The 16,286-nt window shown below is 42.0% G+C and overlaps 1 protein-coding gene across 1 annotated transcript in view; it reads left to right on the top strand.

The window, feature by feature from the left end:
- The window catches only part of NF1 (neurofibromin 1), a 5,218,972-nt gene that overhangs the window by 3,429,296 nt on the left and 1,773,390 nt on the right, over positions 1-16,286 (top strand). The gene's annotated exons all lie outside the window — the stretch shown is intronic.

Genomic DNA, 16,286 nt, shown 5'->3' with positions numbered 1-16,286 from the left:
TTGACAGACCACACTGCTTTGCCAGGGATGGTTTGCACTTATCCAGTCTGGGCTTTCAGATTTTTGGCAGAGACCTTTTCGAACCCAGTAGTGCCTTTTTAGGCAATGCCCAGCTGAAAAACCTCCTGACTTAACTGAACCTATGAAGGAATATCTGAAGGTAGTACTGCTCAATGGTAGAAGTCTTAACAAGAAACTCCACTGCCTGCAAGCTTTCCTGTCCTTGGAGAGTGTAGACATCTGTGTAGTAACAGATACATGGTTTAAAGTCGAGGTGAGTATCCTGGCAGTGCAAAGTTATAATGCCTTTCAAACTTTTGGACCAGCTACTGCACATGAGGGAACTAAAAGTGGAGGGGGCTCAGTCCTTATTAAAAACATCATCATATCCAGGTTAGTGTATTACCTACTGGAACTCATACTTGTGTAACTCAATATAAACAGGGTCTCATACCATATCTTTGCAAGCTATACGTCCCCCTTCATGTCCTAGGAAACCCATACCACCTATCTCAATGTGCTAGAGTCTCTCACATTTCAACCTAGTATGATATCCATTGGGATCTCAGCTACCCTCTGTAGACTGGGAATGTTACACCACTTGTAATGCATAAGCCCTGCAATTCTTAAACTTCATTAATACCAACTTCCTTGAACAGCTGGTCCAGTGTCCTACCAATGGTGCAAACATCCTTGATCTTGTACTCTCAAACATGGGGGAGCGATGTTCCTCACACAATGTAATGTCTTCACTCATCAGATCTGACCATAAGGCAGTATTGCTTGAAATAACAATTAAAACTGGGGATCCAGCAAAGACATAAACCTTTAGGAACTATTCCAAGGCTAACCTGTCTCTACTGACTGACACCTTTTCTAATTTTCAAGCATCCCTAAACCCAAAAAACACCATAGCATATTTACTGAGCTAGTTACAAAATCTGTGTACAGCCATATTGATAACTGTATAGATTTTTATTGTGTTACACTGCTGCAGTCATTACACTTGGGTTATCCTGCCATCAGGCGGTCCCCCAGTCTGCCTGAGTTCCAAAGTCTTGGTCCGGCATCAGTTGCTGTCGCCTCTTCCCTGACGTCAGTGCGACAGGGGTATATAAGATGCAGCCGACGCCATTTTCTTCAGTCTTTCTTACCATGTGGTGCCCAAAGCAAAAGCAGTTCGCAAGTGCCGGTCGGCCTACTCCTGAGATTTTCATTCCGGATCCAGAACCAAAGTCTTCTACAAAGCTAAGTACCCCTTTGGGGAAAGTTTTTCTTGCCTCAGACCGATGTCAGTAAAATTTAATAACTGTATTTCTTGTGGGAAGCAAATACCTCATAAGGATTTCCATTCTTATTGTATCCCATGCCTAGGCCCAGACCACAACGTCACTGGTTGTCAGTTTTGTGCTGGGTTTAACAAGCGCACTATTAAATGCCGGTTTGATTTTGCCCGACATTATTTTGGCAGAAAATTCAATTACCATGTCGTCGGAACTACCGACGACCGGAATACATAAAAAGCACAAAGACAAGGACAGGCATCCAAGGCCCAAAACTGACGAAGCCTCTTCTAGGCCAGTCGCCAGTTCTCCGGTTTTCAGCGAGGCGCCTTCGCAGCCCCTGACGACTGCTTTTCAGAACTACAGGCTGCCCCTGACTTCCACGTGGAGATGGCTGGGCCTTCGGACGCACAAGATTTTCAGCCTACCGAGACTAACCCTTCAGAGGGATCCGGAGTAGCTGAACAACCCGTAGCTTCAGAGGGTGTTTTCAGACCTACTCAGTTAACCGTTAAATCTTCTGCTAAGTCTAAACCTCCTTTAAAAACAAAGAAACAAATTCAACATTCACCAGGACAGGCCTCCATGCCTAAGAAACAAATGCTCAAAATGGCTGAAGACCTAATCACTCTGATCAGGGAGTCCCATCCCCCTCCTGAAAAAAGGCCTAGACAGGATGTAGACTATGACTCGTCCGACCAGGTATCCATCTTTTCAGATTCATCCTCAGACCTAGGATACTCATTACCCCCTAATGAGGATTCTGATGCTGAGGAATCAATTCCATCAGCCTCTCCACCTGACGACTACTCCTTTGGGGAAACCTAACATACCATGAGGGAGCATTTCCATTGGGAGGGACAGGATTACTCAGAACCCAAGAAAAGGCTCAGATATTTCCTGTTATTACCTCAACACAGACCCCTTGCTATTCCACCAGTGTTAGATATTGTGGATGATGTGTATACTGAATCCAGTTTAAACCTTGATTCTTTACCTCCTGCTCCAGTTAAGCCAGACAGATACTACAGAGTCCCTGACTCTCACAAATTTCTTTATAAAAGCCCTGTTGCTGATCCTGAAACTATTTCTCAGGGCCCCAAAGGGGTGAAGGCCTCTTCAGCAAAGAATCCAATCCTCTCTGCCAGAGATTCCAGAGCATTAGACAGATGGGGAAAGAAAGTATATACATCTGCAACTTTAGCAATGAGGGCTTTAAATTGCCAGTTTCACATGCTAAAATATCAGCAATTTTTGATGCCTCAGTTGAAACAAAAAATGCTTCCAAACTCAGATCCTCCTAATTATAAGAAAATGCAGGATTTATTGCATGCAGCTGAACTAGTGGGAAAACATACTTTGCAATGTGGTTAGAAGACATGCTTGATTAAGAGAGCATACGTTACAGATCATGTTAAAGCAAAACTATTGGATGCACATTTGCAGCAGGATGTGTTATTTGGAGTTAAGGCAGAAGAGGTATTAAAGAAAATGGAGGATAAGGCAAAATCTATGCAAACAGTGAAGGATTTCTTACAGGTTCAGCCTCCTCGATTTAGCAGAAATTGGCCAACAAAGAATTGGTCCTTTCCAATTACAGACAGACCTCAAAGGGGCAGATACAGACGTCCAAGAGGTAGAGGTCAACCACAAGTTCCTTACAGGCCTCGACAATGGGGTGCATCAACCCAGAAAGAAGGGGAAGACAGGCCCCCAACCTTATAAAAAACAGCCCCAATGACTTCCCACTGCAGCTGCCAAACAGTTCTCTCTTGGCAGCCCCCTTGGGAGGAAAACTGGCACTTTTCTATCACAACTGGCATATGATCACCAAAGACAAATGGGTTCTCAACATTGTATCTCAAGGTTACAGGTTCCACTTTCACACTCTGCCAAGGTTAAAAGGAATGCCAAATTTGCCACTAAATCAATGGGCAGAGGCTCAAAGACAAATTACAACACTCATGGACATGAGAGCTATTCAAAAGGTACCAACACAGGAGCAAGGACAAGGATTCTACTCAAGAGTCTTTCTGGTTCCCAGAAAGGACAAAGCCTGGAGGCCCGTTTTGGATCTTTCTTCTCTAAACACTTACCTGGATGTTCCAAAATTCAAAATGTTGATACTACAGCAGCTTCTTCCCATGCTGGGCAAGAAAGCTTGGCTCGTAACTTCAGACCTCAGGGAGGCATACCTGCATGTCCCTATCAGACAAAACTGCAGAAGATACCTCATATTCATAGCTGGTTCAATGCACTGCCAATTCTCTGCACTGCCCTTTGGCTTATCTACTGCGCCCAGGGTCTTCACAAAGTGCCTGGCACCAATAATTGCATTTTGCAGACAGAAAGGAATTCAAATTTATCCGTACCTGGACGACTGCCTGATTCAAGCAGAGAGGAAGGACATTCTTCTAAAGCATCTGGTGTTTGTAAAAAAGTTATTAAGTTGCCTAGGATACACAGTAAACAAAAAGAAATCAAAACTAGTGCCCTCACAAGATATAATATTCCTGGGTGCCAGCTTGAATACAACGGCCCAGATGGCTTATTTCATGCCAGACAAGCAAGGACAACTGATTCAATATTTTCATTTGATGGCAACAAAGACCCAACTCCCTGCAAGAAACATTCTGCAGGCCTTGGGTTACATGGCATCTTGCATACTACTAATTCCGTATGCCAGACTGCATATGAGGAAACTACAATGGTACCGAAAGAGTGTCTGGTCTCAACACTGTCAAAGTTTGGAAACAGTAATACCACAAATTCCTTGCCTTCAACAGGAGTTTCGATGGTGGGCTCAAGCTTGTCACCTCAACAAGGGACAGCCTTTCACTCAACCCACAGCCAGGCAAACACTGACAACAGATCATCGGATTACGCCTGGGGAGCACACATGGCAGGAAAATGTATTCAGGGCAAGTGGCCCACAGAACAAAGGCATCTTCACATCAATCAAAAAGAGATGCTATCTGCATAAAATGCCCTTATAGCTTTCAAGGACCTTCTGCATCCAGGACAACTACTACTAAAGACAGACAACACACAGTTATGTGGTACATAAACAAGCAAGGGGGCACTCATTCTTATTCCCTCTGCAGACAAGTCATGACCTTGTGGAACACAGCTCTAACCTATCAAGTTCATCTGCAAGCACAATTCTTGCCAGTTGAGAAAAACACACTTGCAGACGACGTAAGCAGAAACATCATGGACCCGCACGAATGGAAATTACATCCACAAATATTCAGAATGATAACACAAAAATGGTGGAGCCTGGAAATAGATCTGTTTGCATCCCCAATGAACTGCCAGCTACAGAAATTCTGCACAAGGACTTACCACCCACAAGCATGGAAAGTGGATGCCCTCTCATTCAGCTGGAAAAACCTACAAGTATATACTTTCCCACCACTACCTCTCCTTCCAAAGGTACTCATAAAAGCCAGGCAAGAAGAGCCAAAGATGATCCTGATTGCCCCAGACTGGCCCCACCAGCACTGGTACCCAATCTTAAAGAACTTAGCGCAAGGCCCATCCTGGATTTTGCCTCAAATCCCACATCTTCTGACTCAGCACAACAATCATATTCTTCACAGGTAGGTAAGGACTTTAAACCTGGCTGGATGGAAGATTCCGTAGTAAAGCAAGCAATGCCTCTCTCCAAAGCTGTTATGGATGTCATCCTGGAGGCCAGAAGGCCTAGCACCAGGAAAGCCTACTCGGATAAATGGAAGAGATTCTGTGCCTGGAACCAGGTTCACAACCTTAACCCTCTTGTCCCAAATATTCCTCAGATACTACAATATTTAACTGAGATGCTGGACAAAGGCCTCTCCTTTTCATCCATCAAGATCCACGCCTCTGCCATCTCTGCTCATTACAACACGGATCCACCAATTTTTTTTCTAATCCCCTTGCTAAAACAGTACCTCAGAGGGGCTAAAAACATAAGACCGCCCCATAGAACACCTACTCCAACTTGGGACCTCAACTTCGTGTTGGAAAAATTAACTTTACCTCCTTTTGAACCAGCTAACACAGCAGATTTAAAATATGTCTCTTGGAAAACTGCTCTGCTCCTGTCAATAACATCAGCACGAAGAGTTTCAGAATTACAGGCACTAATGGCAGTGGAACCTTTCATCATTTTCCACCAAGACAGGGTGTCTTTAAGAACAAAACCTACTTTTATGCCAAAGGTGGCATCAAGTGTGGCTCTAAACTAAACTATTCACTTGCCAACTTTTTATCCAAATCCACAGAATAAAGGGGAGAGACTTCTGCATTCTTTGGACATACACAGGCAGTTATGCTTCTACTTGGACAAAACCAAAGCTTTCAGAAAGACTGAGCAATTGTTGGTAGCATATGCTGCAGGGGCACAGGGAAAAGCCATTTCAAAACAGACCATTTCAAAATGGATAGGACACTGTATACGTTTCTGCTATACACACCATGGGAAACCTGTACCTAACAGCATTAGGTCTCATTCCACCAGGGCAACAGCCACTTCAACTGCCTACCTCAGAGGAGTACCTACCAAGGACATTTTGGAAGCAGCAACTTGGAGTTCTGTACATACCTTCACCAAGCATTACCATCTGCCTCTATACTCTAAATCCAGAGCTGGCTTTGTCACTGCAGTGCTGCAGGGCCTTATAGCCTCCCCTAATGCCTTATAGAACCAGCCACCCTACCCCAGCTTTGGGATTCTACCCAAGTGTAATGACTGCAGTAGTGTAATACGATGAACATAGTACAGTTTTGTACCTACCATAAATGTAGATGTTCGAGTGTATACACTGCTGCAGTCCAGGTTACCCTCTTACTTGCTGGTACGTACCGACATCTTCTACCCTTTACTACCTTTGGGGAGTATTTGCTAGGAACTGAAGGTTGTTGATTGCTTTTCTTATGTATGTTTTATTAGCAATTTGCATTGCCTACCTTTTTGGGGGCATCTGACATCTGGGCCAAGAAAAACTGAAGAAAATGGCGTCAGCTGCATCTTATATACCCCTGTCGCACTGACGTCAGGGAAGAAGCAACAGCAACCGATGCCGGACCAAGACTTTGGAACTCAGGCCGACTGGGGGACCGCCTGACGGCAGGATAACCCAAGTGTAATGACTGCAGCAGTGTATACACTCGAACATCTACATTTATGGTAGGTACAAAACTGTACTTTTGAGCTGTGCCCACTCGTATTAAGAATAAGCCAAACTTAGATAACAAGCCACCCTGGTGGAATCATAATGTCAATCAGTTGTACAACAAAAGAAAAAAAATCTTTGCTAAGCATAGGAGGAAAAAAAGCCCTACATACTAAAAGCCCCCTGACCAATCTAAACAGGCCAGCTAAGAGGGTTCATTAATACTTCAAAGGCTAAAGTTAAAGAAAAAAAATAGCTTCTCAGGCAATGAGCAACCACAAAGATTTCTACAGCTGTGTCCGTAACCTCAGAGGAAATATGCAATAATGCACAGAACTTATTTGTAAATGGCATCACCTACACTGAACAGGAGGCCATTGCCAACCTTTTGGCTGACAGTTTAATCTCTGATTTCTACCCCTGCTCCTCCCTGATAGTCCAAAGGAAATACTGCATTGCACAATCTCCCAAACCTTGTTAGGGAGTAGGTCATCAATGCACTTTCCAAGGCCACAAACACTGCATCAGTGGGCCATGATAACATCACAGGGGAATTTTATAAGTAGCACAAAAATGACTTCTGTCATTCACTTGAATCACGTTTCAAGTGGAGCCTACAGTCAGATTTTGTGCCCAAGGAATGGAAGAAGGGTACAGTCATTCCCCTGCACAAAGGAAGTCCAGCCACTGATCTGGGTAACTACAGGCCCGTAAGTCTGACCAGATTCAAATGTAAGGCAATGGACATGATAAATGAGGATATAGGTAACCTGCAAACCCTGGACACATCACAGTTCAGCTTTGTTAAAAGAAGGTCATGCCTATTAAATCTGTTGTTTTCTTTAAGAGGGTCACCAAAGCAGTGGATGAAGGCAAGACTGTGCACACAGCTTATTTGCAACCTGGCCAAGGCTTTTGACACAGTACCTTATTCAGACATTATAGACAAGCTCACTATTGTTGGATATAAACTCTTTCTATCACCTGCTGGATAGCCAACTGTCTCACTGATGGGACCTAGGAGGTTAAAATAGGTGAAGCCTCTTCCACCAAGGGGCCAGTCACTAGCAAGAGTCCCCCAGGCTCTGTAGTGGGCCTGTTTTAGCATCTATTTCTTTGAAATGGGAAAAATACTTCAGGTTTATAGCTGACTTAAGTTTGCAGATGATTGCAAGCTGGGAGTGGTTATAGACTCCCCTGCAGATGCTAACATTCTTCAAGAAAGCCTATCTCTGACTAACAAATAGTGCCAAAGCCATAGTCTTAAACTAAATGCAAATAAATGCATAATTGTACCCTTTGGAAAGTCCATCATCCCAGCTAATAACTATGTTGATAATACACCCCTAAGAGTTGACCCAGTGGGACGGGTGTCTAGGTACGCATGCAGACAGTAGGCTTACCTTCAAACAACACGTATCCACAGTGGTGAGGAAACACTTTTTTGTTGAGCAACTTATAAGTAAGGGTATGACATCTAGGTGCAAAGAGGTCATTATCCCATTGTACTCTGCCCTTATCAGACCAGTCGTAGAGTGCAGTGCTCCCTTCGGTATGTACCAGACCAGGCATATGCAGTAACTAGAAGGACCTCAGGGGTTCCTTATAAAATGAATGCAAGTTATGTTAAACCTGCCTTATGCAGAATTCCTTAAATCCCTTTCCCTCTACTCAATCTCCTGTAGATTGTGGAGGGTTGATCTATGCCTGGCTTACAAGGTATCTGCAAACACCGCACTTAAAAATCTCCTGCATATTCGTAAGTCAAGTAGTTCCAAAAATATATGGTCTTGTGTCAAAGGAAAAATAAACTTCAAAAATGATCGATACACGGCAGGTTCAGGTTAAGGCACTTTAATCTTGCAGCAAGGAGACAAAAATGTGCTAATACAGAGTTTGTCTAACTAAAATCAGGAAGTAAATCCATCTTTATACACTTTCTAACAAGGCATTGCCTACCAAGCTGACGTAACAGATCACAAGTTTTAACATCATCATTTCATAGCAGCTGTTTGTCCATGATTTTCTGCTTGCACTATCAATTTTATGAAAAACTTCCTAAGAAAAACAATATGGCCTTGGTGACCACCGGTTAGATACAGCTTCCCACTATGTTATGTTACCATTCAAGGTACTATAGCTAATTCAAGCACAAAGCAAGTACAGATTCTTCAAGCAGTCCTTTGTTTCATGTATCTCTTCTTTTCCGCAGCTGTGCATGTTCTCATAACACGAACAGAGCTGATTGTTCATATTCAATCATATTATAGAAAACAGTACTGTTCTATTCATACACTATTCATACATTTTCCTGACCTAGCAGATAATCACCTGCTTTTCAGTACATTTCCAAAAGGCATAAACATGAATTTTGCTGTGCTAGCAAATACTAGGTCAGGGTGCATCTTGCAGTTTCAGAAAGCATACTGTGGTTTGAAAAATCATCTTATAATTTCATACAGAATTAAGCTGTACATAAAATAGAATGAAATGTGTTAACTCTTTTAGCTTCTAATAAGCATTAGACATATATATAAATAAATATTTTTCTGACATTTCCCCCGTTAATACTTTTTATTCTATTTTCAAAAGCATAAACAGTTTGCTTCTTCTCCTAACCTCTTCCACTCCGGATTTGCAGTTAAGAGAGTCAATTAGTTTAGACTTATGAAAGCATTTCAGTTTTCAACAACTCTTCAATTTTAGTACTTTGATACAAAGTCTCAGAAACTGATATGTCTATAAAGTCTTTGATTAACTTTTTCATGCAGGGAATACCACAACAAATGCATGCTCCTAATAGGAGTAATACCACACAAATGGCAATCAGGATGTTCATTAGGATGGAACCCCACCCCCAAAACAAATTCTGGAAAAAGTCCGTCAGAGGGTTTGGGCCTGGTTCGGTCATGGTCAACACTTGCTGGATCACCTCAAGATGGTCGTTTATCTCATGCTGGTTGTCAGGAATATACGCACAGCATTCTTCTTTGATTAAAGCGCACATACCACCTCTCGCCGCTAGGGTGAAGTCGAGAGCCATGCGGTTTTGAAGCATCACAGTTCTCATAGCATTTAGTTCATCAGTCACTAATTCGATAGCAGAAAAAGTTGCATTGCTCATAACTTCGAGATGTTTGGACAGTTTTCTCAGCTCCCAAATCGATTTCACTGCGCCATATGCAGGGGCTATGCCTGCCCATGATATAATAGTGTCACTCAAGTCAATGTGTGTCAGTTTATCTTTGTTTTTCACGGAGTTACGGTTTCTCCACCCTGCTTCGATTCGTCCCACTGGATTCTCTGGTCTCTTCATTGGATTTCCAAGTTTATTGCTGACCTCTCTGACGTTTCGAATTTTCCCTTGAGACAAAGCTGCAGTGTGTCGTATGGCCAGAACCAGGTAACCCAAAAAACAACTGCCGGACCAATTCTCAGGTAGCCATTTGTATGCCTTTTTCCCACAAACAAAATAACAATTCTCTACTTTAGTATTAATATATGCTTGCCCTGCATGAAACATTTTCTTGTCAGTAATAGAAAGTTGCTTCAAAAGAACAGGAATATGTTGTATTTCACTAACAGTTCTCATCATTTTCTCAAGATATGAGTCATAGTTTGCATCACAGATAGTTTCTGCCTTATTAGCCTTAATATAACATTTATAAGAAGCAGTCACATTGCAATTGCTCCAACCCACCTGAATAGTGTCATTTTTATAAAAACATACAATTCCTTTTTGTGTAACAGGTAGGTACAATGCTATTTTGTCTTGTGATTTCACATTTGTAGTATCAAAAATTAAATTTTCCCAGGTCTCATTGACCCTTAGGGAGACAGCAGCATTAATAATCCCCTGTATGCTGTTGGTATAGCTGTGCAAATCCAGCAGTTTGAAACATTAAAAGTCTCAGCATACACATATTTAATTGCTTGGTAAGTGTTAAAGTTAAAGTTTGGATGCCAGTCTATGAGTAATGCATCACGTTTGTTCAGTTCAACTCATGTGGCTGAAAAAAGGAAAGGCCACAGCAAAAAGATCATTGTTATCAGTATAGCTAACAGGATAATCATACAATTTTCCTGAGGTTGTTCTGCATCCCTGTTTACTCTATACCTGGTAATTTTGTTCTTTTTGTATAACAGTAACAAGGTTTTTGTCCAGTTCAAAGTTCTTAACCAATTTACAGAGTGTCAGATGAATCCAGGACGCTCGCTCTGCGATCTTGACTGCAGTGGGTGTTGACAGTAGCACTTGGTACGGCCCTTCCCACTTTGGAGAACTCCAATTTCTTTTCTTCACGACTTTCACCCAGACCCACGTGCCTGGGACTACTGCTGCTTCCGATGGTCTGGCTTGTTCTTTATCTGAAACAGAATTTAACTGCAGAAGTTTGTTGTTCAAAAATCGCCTCATATACTCTGCAAGTGAACTGTCAGCCTCCTGGTCTGCAGGCATGAGAGGTTTCCACTGAGGTGTATAATATGCCCTCCCAAACAGTATTTCAAAAGGAGTTAACCCTTTTGCATTTGGAACAGTTCTCATGCTCAACAATGCTAGAGGCAGACAGTGCACCCAGTTCTTTTGTGTCTCACTAATCAATTTCCTAAGCTTATTTTTCAGAACTCCTTTATGCCTCCCTACTAATCCTGCAGATTGGGGGTGGTATGCACAATGGTTTTTCAAGGAAATCCCGAAATAACGTCTCAATTGTTGTATGGTTTGATTTACAAAGTGTGTGCCATTGTCACTATAGATCTTTTCTGGTATGCCAAATCTAGGAATAATTTCTTTAACAAGGACTTTTGCAACAGTAGCTGCATCTGGATTTTTGATCGGAAAAGCTTCCACCCATTTGGAAAACATATCTATAATGACAAGACAGTACTTTTTATTTTCGCATTTGTTTAGTTCTATGAAATCCATACAGATAGTATGGAACGGATACGGTGGTGTAGGGAAACTCCCTTGCTTAGGCTTCAGTGCCCCCTGTGCATGATGCCTGTTACAAACATGGCATGCTGCAGAAAAAATTTTTGTGTAGTTTGTAAATCCATACGTTGTAAACACTCGATTCACTAACTGTACCATCCCCCCTGTTGAGTCATGGCAATGCCCATGGCTCAACAAAGCTGCATATCTAAACAAGTTAGATGGTAAAATTGGTTTTCTTTCTTTGGAGATGTACAGCCCTTTCTCAAGAATTGCTCCTCGTTTTATCCATTTTTGTTTTTCTACATTTGTAGTAAGTGTCTGCATTGTTTTTAACATTTCTAAATCTAAAATCTCAGATGGTTGTAATTCCTCACTCAAAAGAAATACTTCTGAGGCTGAAGCTGCCTGCTTTGCAGCTGTATCAGCTCTTGCATTACCTTTTGAAATCCTATCCTGTTGTTTGGTATGAGCTACGTATTTATAAATAGCTACTTTCTGAGGTAACTGAATAGATTCTAACAAATCTAAAATAAATTGCGCATGATTAATTGGTTTACCAGTAGATGTTATCATTCCTCTATTTTTCCACTGCTGCGCAAAAACATGTACAGTAGAAAAAGCATACTGTCTGTCAGTAAAAATGTTCACATGTTTATCCTTTGCCAAGGTACATGCCCTTGTTAAAGCAATCAATTCTGCTGCTTGTGCTGATAAGTTGTGTGGTAAAGACTTTGCTTCTAAAGTCTCAGTATCAGAAACTACTGCATACCCCACTAGATTCTGTCCTGTAGGACCCCTTTTACATGAGCCGTCCACATAGTATGTCACCTCGGCATCATCCAAGGGAACATCCGTGAGATCTTTTCTAGGCAGTGTCTTTTGCTCAATCTCCTGCAGGCAGCAGTGTGGTTTGCCATCTGCAGGGGTTGGGAGCAAGGTTGACGGATTCAAAGTTGTACATCGTTCGATTGTCATATGAGGTTGGCTCAACAGTATAGTCATACAGGAAAGATGTCTAGCAGGAGAAAGATATGCTACTTTTTCTTGCAGTAAAATAATCGCGACTGCATGAGGCACTCTCAATGTGAGAGGGTGGAACAACACTACTGAGGCTGAAGTCTGCACTGCCATTGCAGCTGCGACTACTGCTTGTACACAGTGGGGCAAGGATCTTGCCACTGCGTCTAGCTGTGATGAATAGTAAACTATGGGGCGTTGTTTGTCCCCATGTTGCTGTGTTAACACTGATGTCATATAGCCCTGCTTACAATCTACAGTTTGAAAAAATCGTTTATGATAGTTCGGTAATCCTAAAACTAATGAGGATGCTATCAGTTGTTTCAATTTGCAGATAGCTGATTCTGCTTCTGGTGTCCATTGTAATGAATCTTGTGCTGCCATAGGCTTCTTGAATATTAAGTTGGTCAGTGGAGCAGATTCCAAGGCATAGTTTGGAATCCAACTCCGACAAAAATTCGTCGTACCTAGGAAGGACATAATTTCCTTCTTGGTAGTCGGTTTGGGTGCTTGTAATATTGCTGTTTTTCTGTCTTCATCTAATATTCTGCCTTCTTTGGATATTACATATCCCAGGTATTTAACCTGCTTTTTCCAAAGTTGCAGTTTGTTTTTGTTTACTTTGTGTCCTTGAGTGGCTAGAAATTGTAGTAATGCTATAGTATCTTCTCTGCATTCTTGCTGGGTGGGGGCTGCCAACAGAATGTCGTCTACATAAAGTAAAATCTGGCTGCCTTTCGGTGGGATAAATCCCGCCAGGTTACTTACCATTTTCTGTGCGAATATTGTTGGACTCTCACAATATCCCTGTGGTAGTCGCGTGTATGTATACCTTTTCCCCTGAAATGTAAATGCAAACCAATGTTGGCTGTCAGGGTGTATCGGTATTGAGAAAAACGCATTGCTAATATCTACCACAGAAAAATACTTCTGTTGCATTTAATAAAGTGTGTGGATCTGGCACCGTAGGTGCTCTAGGTATAACTGCGTCATTTACAGCTTGTAAATCTTGGACCATACGCCATTCTCCATTTGCTTTCCTAACAGGAAATAAGGGTGTATTACATGGCAAATCAGGAGATTCTATCAATACTCCTTCCTTAAGTAAGGCTGCTATTATAGGTTTGATTCCTACTTCTGCATCCTTTCTTAAGGGTTATTGTCTCTTTTGAGGTCTAAATGCTGACTTTGGCGTGATAGTGACTGGTCCTGCTGTGCGAATAAGTCCTACATCTGATTTCCCTGTTGATCAGAGAGTCTCTGGTATGCCTCGTAAGGCTTTTTCCTCTTCCTGTAGTAAGAGTGCTACCCAGCTGTCCTCACTTGCCTGCAAGTGCACAGCTGGGTGTGTCTGTGTTATCCAGTTCAACTTCTGCTTTTGTACTCCCTGTTCTGACAGTTCTAATTCTGTCTGTTTTTCCCACCTTGTGACTTTTTCTCCTAGGTCTGCCCATTTCACATTTTTATCTTTAGTTAAACTAACATGTGGTAATCGATTAGATTTGTAGAGGGCTAGGAATTCCTGGGGCAATGAACAGCTAACTACACTGTTTCCTTCTGTGTCCCAGTACAGATTACGTAATACCAATCTGTTAGCATGGTTTCTAAACAGTTCTTTCTCATATTCTTTATCAGGTCCTGGTTTGCTACAGTAATATAGAGTACAATGCAACAAATGCTGTTTATCAGTGTCAAGGGAGGAGGATTTACTGATGGCTACGTTCATCAGTTCTTCGGTTACTGCCCCTGGACCAGTCGTAACCAAGTCCTGGCTGTATCAATAAAATGTTTCACCCTCCGGTCGCACCACAAAAGTATCCATTTGTCGCTGTGCTTCCATACCCTGCATAGTTGGAACTACTGCTATGCCAAATATCTGCATAAAGTCTCTGCCCAAAAGATTTACTGGGCATTTTGCAGAAACAACAATTTTGCTCTTTTGGGTCATCCCTGAAACAGGGTCAGTTATTGCTATGTTGTGGGAGAGTGGCTCCCGATACAGCTGTCCATTAGCTGCTTTCACTAATATGTAATCAAGTGATTCTGAATTTTCTGGTAGTTTGGAAGGATGTATCAGGGTCCGTGAAGCCCCTGAGTCACACAGGAATTTAACTTCCCTCCCCTCTACCAGAAGTGTAACTTCTGGTTTTGTGTCTGCTAAGTAGAGCTCTAAGCTCAATAATGCTAAATCCAAGATTTCATTTTCTTCATTATCTGTGATTTCATGCACATCCTCTATTTCTTCTATCACATCCTCTACTCCCTCTACCACATTCACATTTGTCTTTTCTTGGTCATTTCCTTCTAACGATTCTTGACTATCATATAGTCAGTCCTCACCCTCATCTTCCATGGTTACCTTCTTATTTTGCCTGCAATCCCTTGCCAAATGTCCCTTTTTCCCGCATTTAAAACGTTACCCCTTTTCTTTCTCTCTTCAAACTCCTCTGATCGCTTATCAGATTGTTTGTTTCCCTGGGCATTTTTCTTATCCTTCTTCCCGGACTGTACTACAAAGACTTCTGCTTCGTCTTCTACTGCAAATACTTGAGTTTTCTTTTTCTTTTTGCTATTAAAATGCCTTTCGGTATGTCTTGCATATTCAAGTAATGACTGTAATCTACTCGTACGATGATCTACCATGTGCTTTGTAATAAAGCTGCTAATGGGTGCAATACTGCCTTTCAAAAATGCATTCTTTAGTTACTGCTCATATGGGGAGTCATGTATCTGGTCTTCAGGTACCTGCAATCCACAATGGTTATTGAAACACACTAATAATCTGGCATAATATCTATCAACGGTTTCACCTTCTTGTTGGATGCATTGATTAATGCAAGTCCAGTCAGCCCTAGGCTTCCATTTCTCAGAGATTCGGTCTGTCAGACCTTTCACTCTGTTATCCAGTTCTGCGTTACTATGTGGGAGTGGCCTATGTTCTGCATCACAGGGATTCCAGTTGCCACTGATCATGTGCCAATCTGGACCTATGATTTGTCTGACTACTTTCTCTACTTCTTCTCCATTTAAATGATAGTTTAACCTCATGCTCTGTAAGTCTTCTAAGAATTTTCTAAAATTTACTTTCGGATGGGGAATTCCCTCTGTGGCTTTCTGGATGTCTTCCAGTGTCCACGGTCTATATACTAGAAGAGTTGGGTCCTGTCCTGCCTGTGGATTTGGTACTTCTATGAGTGGATATATCTCTTCTTCACTCGTAGCTTGTGAATTTTTATTTATTTCATACAATTCAATATCCCCTCTTAAGTTGCGTGTTCAAGACCTAGTCTCGACAGGATCTCTGACAAACGGTTTTGACTTCGCAGGGACAGTTGGGTATAGCGGAGGTGGATCTGCTTGTCCACTTGCTTCATATTCTGGTAAGGGGAGTAGAGGGGGCGGAGAGGCTGATGCTATTACCAAGTTATTGTCTTCTTTATCTAAAAACATCGTTTTTGAATTTTTATTCTTTTGTTCCCTGCAGTTTGCTTCCTCAAGCCACCTGTGTACCACAATTTTCTCTTTTTCACAGTTTATCTAGAATAACTGCCTACCTATCCTGTTTCCCTGATCTATGACAAGACAGCAATCTTTTTTGTCCCTGATTTATATAAAATCTCCCTGACAAAAACAAATACTGTAACAAGTCCCTGATCTGAAACAAGGAAAAGGTAAATTTCTCCTTACCTGAGCCTCCGTGATTGATCGTCTCACTGAAACCGTTGACTCGTCCTCCAATTGCAGATCAGAAAAAGTGGCTGGCCTCTTTTGAGCGACAATTCAGTCGGTCTTTCAGAGCAGAAGAACTGATGTGGCCTCTTCCCCGTACGGTTTCATGCCACCGGGCCCATCTGACCTGAGCGAGAGTTATCCGGCTCGAAGGACCAATCT

The sequence above is a fragment of the Protopterus annectens genome, chromosome 13.part0 (genome assembly GCF_019279795.1).
Source record: "Protopterus annectens isolate FY-2018-M chromosome 13.part0, PAN1.0, whole genome shotgun sequence".
Classification (NCBI taxonomy): Eukaryota; Metazoa; Chordata; order Ceratodontiformes; family Protopteridae; genus Protopterus; species Protopterus annectens.
This window is presented reverse-complemented; position numbering and strand designations above follow the sequence as displayed.